The sequence below is a fragment of the Calliopsis andreniformis genome, chromosome 2, assembly GCF_051401765.1.
Source record: "Calliopsis andreniformis isolate RMS-2024a chromosome 2, iyCalAndr_principal, whole genome shotgun sequence".
In the NCBI taxonomy this organism is placed as follows: domain Eukaryota; kingdom Metazoa; phylum Arthropoda; class Insecta; order Hymenoptera; family Andrenidae; genus Calliopsis; species Calliopsis andreniformis.
The window spans coordinates 6931311-6944448 of NC_135063.1; positions in this window are offsets into that span (position 1 = coordinate 6931311).

Consider the following 13138-nt stretch of genomic DNA (forward strand, 5'->3'; position numbering starts at 1 on the left):
TTCGCTTTCTATTTTTCTCTTTAAATTGCCACTGAAAACGCTCGTCAGGAGGATGATATTCTTTATTTTGCTTAGAATTCGTCCTCTGTAAATTTTGATTGCATTAACTGGTGTTGTAAATTGTGGAACGTTGAAGGTGGTAATAACGAAGCTAAAAGCAAAATTGCGGAACAGGGAATTTTGGAAGGCCATTTTTTTAAATTAACGGTAAACCCTAATTTGTCTTCAATTTCTGTTATATATCTTGTTAAATTTTGTTATAGATTATTCTTAAAAATTTATTTAAACGATAAAAAGAGTTGAAAAGTTCTTTCATTATTTAATTTTAATTTCTTTCTTTCTTCTTTCGGTATTTAATAATATAAATATAAAAGTGTATAAATGAATCTTGCGAATCATGATTTGCATTAAATTTTCAGATGGAGGGTATTCAAATTATCAAAGGTCCTGTTGTACTTATAGTACTAAAGCAATCGAGACTGAACAGCGCCAGACTTTAATAACTTGGAATAATCGTTCGAGAAATAAGGCAAGATAGGGGAATTCCAGGAAGGGAAGGAAAAGCATCGCCCACTGAAGCCGTTGAACCGTTTCGAATGTGGCGCAGCGGAGCGATCGTTATTCAAATGGCCAGCGTAACAGCGTCTCGAGAATCGGGGAAATTAAAGTGGACAAGCTGAACGGACACGAAGAATTTCACGGAGCGGAAACGCGAAGCAGTGGCCGTCAACAGAGAAAAATGCCGCCTGTGTAAAGCTCACCCAGATGTTCCGAGGAGAGCTTCACTTCGCCCACTAATTTCTCCCTTAACGACCGCCGAAACTGGCGCATCCTGGCGTCCAGGATGCAGCGGGCCGGATGTGAGGTAACGTCGAACGCGACAAATTTTTGTGAGATTTGCAACCGCGTACATGGAACATGCACTAGAAAAATGACACAGAAAACGTGAGTTTTTAATTACAGCTATAAATCAGTTTGATGAATGCACATTTATTAAAAAAAATTTACTAGTTAAACATTCAAATTGTAGAATTTATTCAAAGAACTCTTCAAATGGAAATTACAAATTATTTTAATGATAAAAAAGAAAATCATTTACTTAAAATAATACGTAACTATTTGTTAGAGTATTTATTCGAGTGAGATAACTTTCATTAAGTAAAACTACTTTTTGTATTAATATTATGTATATGAATAGTTTGTTCTTTCCCTGGAAGACATACTTTTTTGAGTTGTGTCACTTGTGAAATATTCGTACGATATGTATGTACATAATTCATGGAGTCGGATAAGTGACAATTTAGAAATAAGTTCCAATCACAATAGATAATTTATTATAAAATAAATTTTACAAATTGAAATAGGGAACTGTTACACTTATTCGCTGTAGGTATGTACCTACATATATTTTAAATAAAGTTTTATTTTTCTCTTGTTTTTTAAGGTTTGTAACAATTTTCCTAACAGCCCTTAAAAACTCTCGAAAAATTCCAGTTTTTCGAAGCCAATAAATCTTCATCAATAGGAACGTGAATCACTGCAACACGGTAACGTGGAACAAACATTGCACCATTGAAAGATTGACTATACAAAAGCGCGGCTAAAACATACTTGAAAGTTGAAACGTTGAAAAATCGTGGGAAGATAACAGGATAAAAAATGAGAGCAAGCAACGTGTTGATGGCGGCCACCAAAATGGCAAAGAATTTAGTATAAACGATGGTCGTCCTCAATCTGAAATATGAAAACCAATACGACCTCTATGATCAACCCATTTCGTCATCCTATTGTTTCAAATTGGATTTTAATTTAATTCCCTTTGCAGATATGCTGCCTCCTGCAGACAACCGCAATCATCGACCACTGACGAGTCTGAATAGACACCTGACAGGAAATAAGTATTTTCATATAGTTCTTCTAATTATTCTTTCCGTCCATCTTTTATCCCTTATTGTTTTGCAGAAATACTGGATAAACATTTGATGTGGACATTACCTACTTTGGATTTTGTCAATTTGACAATTGCTTCTCTGGATAATTTTGTTGCATGTAATAGAAGGATTGTTTAAAATTACGATTGATGTTTCCTAAGTACAGAACACATGAGAATAGCAGTGAGATTTATCGAAAACGATGTTATACGAATTATTAATGGATGTTTCATTTAAATACGTACATTCTAGAATTAGAACTCTCCTTTTTGTTTTTCTATTAGATTTATATTTACTTTTGTCCAAGTTAAAATTTAATATGCTATCGTTCGGGTTATAACATCTTTTATTCAAACAGTTTTCAATTTATAAGTAGAGTATATTTTTATACAGATATACACATTCTATACGTCCGTCAAATTTTTAGTATTCACGGTAAAAGAGATAGAAACGGTCAAATATCATTTTCACAGTGGTTGAAATAAAATTGAAGCCTTCGCACCTTATTCACTTCTCTCCGGGATAGATTTTAAGTTATTTATCCAGCACACGGTAGAATCGGGAAATTACCTCTGTATATTTACCGGAGGAAATTGCTTCAAGCAATGCTCGACGTTGATGGGTTTCATACGCATCGATTATATGAGCTACTTTGGCGCATAGTGTTTTTCTCCCCTCATCTTCCCTCCACCCTCAAAGTGAACGCTAGCGGTAATAAACTTGCGCTTAGCTGTGAAACAAAGAGGTGACTTGTATCGATTGTTTGCCAGTGAACGAATTTCTTTTTAAAATTAAAAATGTACTGAAACTTATTGAAATATTCTATTCCCTTGGTTCTCTCCAACAGAAAAATCATTTCGAGAAACCAATTCTCTAGATTCTGGACATTGAAACTTCTCTACTTTAATAATCTGAAGATTTTTTTAAAATGTTTTCTTTACAAAATATTAAGTAGTCTTCCATTTTATTATACAGCGTGGATAGTACGTAGTACGACCCTGATACTTTTCACGAGACCAGTTTTAAATTCCTTAAATGAAAAGTATTCGTGCTGGATAGGTCGTGGAGGTAAGATACACTGGCCCCCAAGGTCTCTGAATCTCACACTTCTGGACTTTTACTTACGGGGACATGTCAGAATAGAAGTATACAAAGAAAATATTCACAACATTGCACAGCTAAAGTAAAGAATTCTTCAAGTGTCTGAAAACCTAAAAAATGATAATACGTTACAATTTGTTCAGTTACTTTAATTCCTCGAGCACAGTTACATCTGCAGCAACGAGGATATTTCCAACAATACTCTTAAAGTAATAAACTAAAATGAAAGTAATAAACTTCAAATTTGATTTTCTCGAAAACAAAACTTCTGATGAAAAACAGAATACCAAATTTGTTCCTTATTTCTTTTTTACGTAGAATTACCCCTGATCAGTTGTACTACGATTTTCCACGCACTCTGTATTAACTGTTTGCTTTTTAGTTTTACAGCATTTAGTTAACGCTGAGTCAGCTTTTAAATTATATTGAGTTAGCAACTGAAATGCGTCGTATTACTCCTGCCACATTCTGCGTTGTGAGAATTGTGTAAATTTGACAGGGCCTAGATGAAGTAGCGATACCTGTAGTGCCTCGAGCACGGCGAGCTGTGAGCGATGAGGGTGATTATTATTCCCGAGAAGTATGTCTGACCTGTAACGGATGGTTCTACTTTCGAGAGTGCATGTATCTTTTTACGGCTCTATTCCATATGCAATAGCGAACGAATGTATGATATCAAGGGTGGGGTGAGGGTGTTAATGCTTTTGTGGAAGTTCTCACAGCGTGTTATTTTTCTGAATCTTTGGGGACGAGAAAAAATATGCAAAATCATGACCTGAAAGGTTAAGAAATATAGTGGCTTTATTATTTAAGATGTTTCTATTAACTTCAGGGTTTTGATAAATTATTAATGCTTTTTCAGCTAAAGGTCTAATGACAGGTTTAAAGAGTAAAGTTATTTTATTAACCACTTGCGCTAGAAATTAATCCGTGATGGCCTGTGAGCAACCTGTCAAATTAATTTTAAAAGCGAAAATATTTGAATTATTAAAATCTTTTTGTGAAGTTATACTAAAAATATAAGATATTAAAGGAAAATCAAAATTTAACTGAATTCAGTTTATGGTACGTTATTCTCAGGCCTGACAAGTGGCAGAATGTCAAATAAATAACGATGTCAATTATAGCGTAAGTGGTTGATCTTTATAGACACGGTCCCTGGCCATCGAATCAAGACAATCGAATATTTTTCAGATATTGAAGCATTCCCTTCTACACAGTGACGATTCATATTACATATTTTTACAATTTTAACTTCTCAACACCACCCGTGAGAATCTACTTAAACTTCCCTAATCAGATTCTACTAATACCTAATCCGCATTAAAATGATTTAATATTAAACGTTACCAATAATCAATCGCTATCAAAGTGAACACTAAGTCCTATTAATAATCATACAGTACTCTGCATTAAATTCCATGAATAATAACCATGCTAGTTAGTTTCATCCCTCCCTTGAATTTCACTAGAACTTCAAGCGAAACTCAGCGTGTCTATGTAATAAACAATTGCCCTTTGACGCTTCAATTCCGATCAAACGGCAAGTGGCAAGAGACATATTACAAATCAGTGGCAAGGACACGAGAATTTTCGTGTTTGCATCGTACACAGATCAATGACCGAAGTCGCAACAGCGCGCTAACACACGTGCCCCGACTAATACACTATTCCATCGACGCGACGGTGCTTCTCCACGCAATATTCGTGGCGAGGCAGCACGCGCGATGAATCGTGGCAAACGTTGGACTCCTCTAAATACGCTTTCCATGTACCTACGTGCCATCCTATTGCGTACGACTACGCCACCGGAGCAATATCTGGCCTCTGTTGGTCCGTCTGACCAGCACCGACTGGATCTACTTCATGGTTCGTGCCGCGCTGGCTGGCTGTTAATTAAGTCGCATAATTCAGTTCATTGAATAACTCGAATATGACCCTGGCGGAATTCGCCCGTACGGGTCGGTGGTCATCTGGGAAATCGCTTGGAATTTTCAATGACCCTGATAGAGGTTTATAGGGAGCTTCCTATGGTTGATTAAAAATGTAGAGGTTCGCCCGTGACAAGTGATGGGAGGAAATTGAATATTGCTGTGCGAAAAAGTTAATGAAACGTGGACGATTGAATACAGTTTTTACGTGAAAATTTATTCCTTTGGGAATATTGTTGTGATATTGACATATGTATAGTTTAGTAGAGAATGTATACCCTTGTTGGAAAATATTAGGACACCTATTTCTAATGGATTTTGTAATATGAAGGGTTGATACGAAATCGCTTTTTTTAATAAGTTTAGGATACATGTAGGGTGAGTCACGTAACTGTATCACCTGAATCTTCTTGTAAACTACTTATTATATGATAAAATGATTCAAACAGAAGTTCTTGAGAGTATGCTCCTCTCAATACTAAATAATTTTCATTTGGAACATTTTTTCATACGCAAAATAGTTTGGCAAAAAAATTTAGGTGACACTAGATGATTCTAGAAGACGAAATAAGACAAAAATCAAGAATAATAAAAGTGCATTCAAGGTTCCGTTTTCCATCTATTAATTGGTTAAAAAAGGTCTAAAATCAAATGTGTCTGATACTCTACTGACTTGTTCTACTGATTTCGCTACGCCTGACCTAATGCCCAATGCCAGTAGAATAAATCTCCTAGCCAGACACATTTCCCCAGTATATCCATTTGTCGAATATACATATACACTCTAGTGTGACACAAAACAAAATACTCACCATTTAATAAAATTCAATAACACTTTTCCAACATTTTCTAAGCATAAATAATATTCTTAGGCTCCCCAAGCAACAGACGCAAAATTACATTTTAAGCAAAAGAAAGTCTCTTTCTCCTAGACTGTCCAATTTCTCGAAAAATCGAATAACTCTGAAGAAGCTTCTATAAAGGAACGTCACCTAGTGGCACAAAAGCATTAGCTTTCGTGGCTTCGAGAGGATCTAATTGATTCTCTCCAGCATAGTTGATCGCTGGGTATTAAACTCGATCGATGAATTGACGGCGTGGTCACGTACGAAGAATCTAGAACTCGTTGTACCGTAATAGTGAGCTGCAGAAGGGGCAGTAACGACGAGGGTAACAATGGTCGGCTATTATGCGGAACCTTCCCGTTTTCTACGGTCTGCTTCCTCAATATCAACCTCGTCCACGAAACTTTAAGCGTGTATGTAAACGATTCCTAATTATCGGTGCGGACGACATGGCCTAGGGCAGTACAGATACTTAAGGGGCGGCCCCTCGCATGGACGAATCGTTGGAAAACACGCGATAAAAGCAGTTGCCTGTAACTGGCGGAGCATCTTGAGTATTGGTTAAGAGATGTAAGGAGGGCACTCGATGAACCATGGAACAGTATGAAAATAATACAATCTTAATATGACACAGGTATTATAATTCTTATTTGTTTATTGAGTTTTCAAATTCTGGGACTAATTTTTAATTTTTTGTTTTAATAGTATTTGTGTTTCTGCTGGTTCAATAATAGTTATATATAATACTGTGTCAGAATTTTGTAATTGTATCTGAAGATTCTCTTGTCTGGGAAAGTAGAACGTACCTGTTTAGAACAGACAAGGAATAACTCGTAGAATCAAACTTTCTCATACGATAATAATACTTTAAAAATGCAAATTGTCTTTCAATTAAACACTTCTGTAACTTAAAAAATTACCGTGTAAGATTCTTTTTATTTAGTAGAATGCAAATATTGAAAGCAGAATTATTAATGAACAAGATAGGAGTGATTGTAGGATTATCAATATACATATGTTTCAATATTGTATGAATATGTTTTTATTTTGAAATTCGTATCGATTTACACGAATCCTGAATCGTTACAATTTACTACTTTTCATGTTATAAAATACGTATTTCTGTTTTCGAATGTTCTATCCTGTCACGAAAGTGACAATTAAACGTGGTGGGTATCTGGTATCGACAAGCAATCTGCCGATAGCAGATTAACGGGAATTAAACCACGGTTTCATGTCGCGAGCCTAATCTAAAATACCACTCAAATTATATAAAATTTATTATGAACGATTGCACCTGAGGCGTTCGTAGCATTTGCGTATCAAATTCTACGAGTCGAAGCAATCCGTTCGATTTCAAAGCGCAACACAAATAGACGTCCATACGGATTCCCGCGCGCCCAAAAGAAAGTACAAAACGTTGCATTTCGATAGTGTTGCATCAGAACGAGCAATCTACAAACGAATTTGGACGCTGAGAAGTAGTGCGTGTATCGGTAGAAAAATCAATATCCATTTGAAAGTGTACACTTCGTTTTACGGGACTCCATATAGACAAAGTTATACGATGCTGGCGGCGAAAATATTAGTTGAGTTGTTTGTTCGAGTGCCTTTTTTTCGTTTCGACGTGAATTCGTGTCAAAATCCAGCGTTGTTTTCCAGAAATTGTTGCATGCAAAAGAAGAACTTTTTGAATAAAAAACAACCAAGACTCCTGTTTTTCAAAAGTTTCACAATAGTTTTATAAATCATATTGTTTCGAGGACTACAATGACATCTGACTGTTTGCATGTAAAAGGAAAGGCTTGCAATATTTCTATACGCAAAATTTTTTAATTAATTTCGAGGTAGATCCATATTTTATCACCATTTTGCGTTATCACTTCATAAAGTATTTATTACGAAACTCGATTATTTAAATACTCGGCAGCTTGATCACACATACTCTGTGTGTATAGTTGTAGGAGATCTGAGGACACGAGAAATCGCTCAGGAGTTGTATTCCAACCTCTCGAATTGCAGGGATCAAACTAATCTAGTTTTGGTTGTTTTTGTCGGTCGAAAATCGATCCACTTCGAGGTTTCTTGCGAATGCTATGACCAGTTCGGTAACTCGGGTATTATCCTGCAACATTAGGTCAGACTTGTTCTTCCTAGAGGCTCGTTTATCCTTTAGAGAGGAACGGATGCCAGAAATACCGCGAGACAGTTCTGGCTTCGACGGCTTTTAACGAAGCTTCCGAGAGTTTCTGTGAAATTTCGTCTCCTCGTCAGGTTGTCCTTGTTGTTACTGTTGCTGTTGCCTCCGTGGCCGCAATTGATGTTTGTATAGTTGAATTTGGTTCTCGACATAGCATGGAAGATGTTTCGGTAATTGTCATTTGGGCTTTTGTAGAGTGTAGTCGAGATAAATCCTTAAATAGGAAAGCTGATTGTGAAAAATAATCAAATTAAAAAATTAAAACATGGTACCTGATTATACATCAACGAAATATATATCTTTTAGATTTGTAGTTTTTTATTCTCTGTAATTTTTCATTTTCATACATAATTAAAGAATTCGCTCTCTAATTCGGTAGAAATTTAATTTCATTCAATACTCAATGTGAAATCTGAATGACCTAACAGGGAAGATACATATTTAAAATGGGTTCAGAAATTAGATCGTAACATGAGAGTCACGAAATATCTCATTCTGCAATTACTTTGAGTTTAAATTACTGCTATTTAATTCTATCATTCAATACATGCCTTTAACTAAAATTGAAAACAATTGTATGCTTCTGAATTCAGGATTCAATTGCCGCGTGCTTTCTATAACTTGTTTAAATGAAATTATAAAATAATGTAACAGTGAATCCATATGAATATTTGGTTTAAGTGAGAAAATTGATTTCAACATAGAAATTATCGTGACTGACTTTAAAGTATCATTGATTTTGAAAGTATTGACATATGTCATCAATCAACGTTGCATTTTGTAATCATTAAGATTATTTGCTTGAAATAATAATTATAATTTCACGTAGCATCAAATTATGAAATTAGATATTAAAAGACATTGTTTGCATTATTGTTCTCTCATTAGTACTTGAGATGAAAAATCACGTAATGAGTTTGTTTTTAACATCTCTGTGAAGAACATCAAATCGCTCGATATTTTTCTCATTTAAAAATTCTTAGTTTCTTATTCCATTATAAATGGATATTTGAAACAATATTTTAAAAAATAATGAATCTCTAAATACATTTCTTATTAAATTGCAAATGATTTATAAATATTTATATTAAATTTGCTCGTGTGCTTTTGAATTTTATATCGCGTTCGTGCATTGAAGTTAAAATTTTTTTAACAAAACAGAAGTTAAGTAGAATATTCTTTGATAAAATAATCTGTTTGCACGTTTTCTTTACATTCTGACCCTTTGCAGAAGCACTTTGTAGGCTTTAGTCGTCTCAAAATTTGCAAGCTCCTTTAGGATATTCGAATTATTTTTTCATCCTAGATTGAACTGTCTGTGTTATCTTTTTTGTAGATTTAAAGAACCAACCCGTGCAAAGGAATTCCTCTCAGTGACCATATTACTTTTCAAGTTGGTTCCAGTGATCTTCTCTTTGAGACGGAATGTAAATGAATAAAATTAAATGGAATACGGTTTGACATAGGAGACGTTACCACCGCTGCTGCGGATATTTTACCAGTGTCATAATGGTAATCTAATATATTAACAGAGACACCATATCTGAAACTAGTAAAACATAATTAGAATAATGCAAGTGGCACAAAGGCTAAGGTAAGCTAATAAACTTCTAGAGGATCTCTCCTTAGAACTTTACAACGATTTTTTAAAACCTTCTTTATACTTCCATTATATATTACTTTAATTATTTCTTTATGACATAGACTTTTCCATTTTATTTTGCCTCAAAGGATTGACAAGAGGATAAAGAAATCTTACAATGCTGTATTATTACATTTTATTAACAAGAATATTACATAAAAGAACATTATTACATACACTATAATTGTAATAACATAAAACTAAAATTCTTCCCACGTATATCGATGGAAAGATCAAATATTCCACACGCCACAATACCCAAGAAGTCTTCATCTACACTCCCAGACTAAAGCAAACAGAAAACAAAGGATATCAAACACGAATTGGCCATAAGACCTCAAAGACACAAATCCAATCACTTTTATCCCATTCATCATCCAATTTATAAAAATCATCGACTTCTGTTCTCGCTTTTCCCAACAATGGAATCCACACGTTACTTGTCTAAACACCGCCGCTGTCTCTCCTCAGAGAACTCTTAAATCCCCCAGTATCGCTGTTTGCGCAGCGCTCTTCGGCGATCGTTTCATTATTTCCGTTCCTTTGGAATAACTGAGCCTGGTAACGAACGACTTCACGATTCCTTCCTTTTCCTTCGAGGCTTGCTCCAACCGACTCGGTCTCACCGTCGAAGCCATCGAGTTAAGCCGCTCTTAAGTCGCGGACGGCGTCTGAGATCGTTGCGGGATTTCAGCTTTAGTGAAATTTCAAGCCTCGAAGTGGGACGGATAAAGAGTCGCGATTCCATCGAAAAGGGGGGAGATTCTGTCCTGCTGCTGTTTCCTTGTACCAGGCAGGGTTGGTTACTGGAAACAGATGTCTTGTAGGACTTCCCTTCAATCAGTTGCTTTTGAGAAACCATTGAACCACCGTCTGCAGTCTCTGATCGTTGACTTTTTCTTACTTCAAGGGAGTCTTTAGAATTCTTTCAAGTTTTACAGCCAGTTCAGGCGATACGGTTTTTTGACCGATTTTGTAATTTTCTCGAAGGTAGCGTCCACGTAGTTCTGTGTAAACAAATGAAGGAAGTGTGATGGTTATTATTAAAGTGGCCTAAATTACGAAACCAAAAGAATTAAGATTTTCATTCAGTATTATGTCGTATCATATAGTTAATTATTGTGCAAAATATTTTGCCAAGTCGCCATGAAGAAGTAGGAAAATGTAGTTTTCATTTTCATTATTATCTGCTACAACTTTATGCTCATTTCTGTAGTGGCGTAAGTCATTTCTTTTCTACGAATTGTGACAGAAAGAGTAACATCATAGTTTTAAGACATTTTTCTATTATGTCATCAGACAGCAGCTCAAGCAAGTTGTAGAGTGATTTCAGTAATTGTTTCTGCTTTTTTATTGGACTAGTGAATTATGTGAGTGGACAAGCTGGGGTATTATCTGGGGGTTTTAATTGAGTATTATTTTTAAGGGCATTTGAAGTGGGTACCTATATGATATAGTTGACAACTCACAGTGGTTCGAAATCTGGATTTAGTGGTTTATCTGATTTAAAATCAAATGAATCAAAACTTTGTTAAAGAGATATTTTCTGGTTCAGTAAGTTTTGGTCAAATAATTAATATGATCTGAAATTCTATAGTTGACACATAGAGTATCCTAAGGTATTAATTCTGCTTAAATTATTTAAAGACTTGTACAACTAAATATTAACTTCAGACCACTGTGCGACTGAGGGAAGAGTTTAACGAAGGTATAAGAATAATTAAAATATCCTGCATCTGTTTTAGTGTGTCATTCGAGTTTATGTTTTCTGTAGATATCCGTATGCAATATATTACAAAACAAGATTAATGTAATAATCTAATATTTTTTATCACACAGTGACATGCTGCTATATGGCAGTAGTAGTTGAAGGGTAGTTTATGAAACTCATAATTTTTGTGTGGTCAGAGTGTTGCATATTGCTGCACTTTGTATTGGTGAGGACAGTAATCAAAATATCGCGCGTAGCGAAAATAGCAATTTGTAACGAATTTACGGTTACAGATCGAATGTGAACACAGGCTACCTATAAACGAGAGAGCAATCACTTTTTTCTACAAATATTTTACGTACATACAGGAAGATTCAGCAGATTTTGTTTAATAATCGTGTGTTCTATTTCTTCGTACAAATTTACTAAACCTTTTTATTTATATTAACTAAAACCAAATTTTATTCTCATCAGTATTCGTAAATCTTATATAACAGTCGTTTGAGATAAAGTCTGTAACTAAAACTATACTAGAAAATTTTAGTTCAAGTGTTCAAGTTAGTACCTACTATATGCTGTACTATGAAAGTGTTCAAATATTTATGCACGGTAGTATATGTAAATAATATGGTGCAAATTTATATTATACTTTTTATTAATATATAAAAATAAGATAGCAGAATGTGCACTCATCTAATGATTACTACTGACTCATATTTTGGTTCGCCCTGTATAGTACCTCTAACCCACACTACACTATCTCCATAAGATGTTTTTAGAGGACATCCTAAAAGCTCCATTGTTCCCTAGACCCTTCTAATAAGAAAATTATTTAGGGCATCCGTCACGTATCCTCAAGCAACCCTCTTTTTACCCCCTGACAGCCTTCATGAACAACCCCACGTCATTCTCTCTCGAATTGCGAAAATCAACTCCCGAAGGCCCAGGCCTCCGATAACGTGCCATTATTTTCCAGGCGAGCTACACTTCCGCGTAGACACGCCATTATATTCGGGGCCACAATAGCATTCGCGTGTTTCATTCACCCTCGCTCCTCATCGAATCCATGGACCCTCTTCAGCCTTGTACCATTATTTCCCTCGTTTCTTTTCGTGCCCGCGTTTCTTGCAACTTGAACTCATCCTCTCTCGTGCTTTCCATGTCTGCCAACGATCACCGCTGCCACAGCTTCTTTCATCCCTGTCCTGGACTGTGAAACGCGTCTATGGAAAACATATCGAGTAGAAAGTAACTACGAGAGGCTGCCCTGCGAAAACTGTGGTTGATTTTCAGTTCTGTCTTTTTTCTTGGGGGAGAAATTTTCCACTTGTCTGGAGCCTGAGGGATCAATTTTCATGTAAATATTATAGATTGAAGGAAGTATATAAGTAAAATAATATTCAGTAATATAACGTGTAGAAAGACCTAATAGCGTGAGATTCTGAAAATTGTTTAGACTTTGCTGGATTTTAAATATTGTAACAAGTTTTCTCTGACGATTTGATAGTTTTTAGAATTCACCTACTTTTGAAATACCTCATTCAATACTTTTACTGTGGTTTTTAAAATGACTGTAGTTCAAAAGCTATCATTCTATATTCGGAGCTTTTTATGTGTGTGCTAAATTCTCTCTCGAAAAACAAAGTTTACAATTTTTCGCAAATTAAAATCCCTTTTTCTATAGAACTAGGTACTTTCACCTTTTCATTGAAATTATTTTACAGCAGACAAATCATATTCACCAGAAACCAGCGTGAAACAACTTTTACGTTTTATT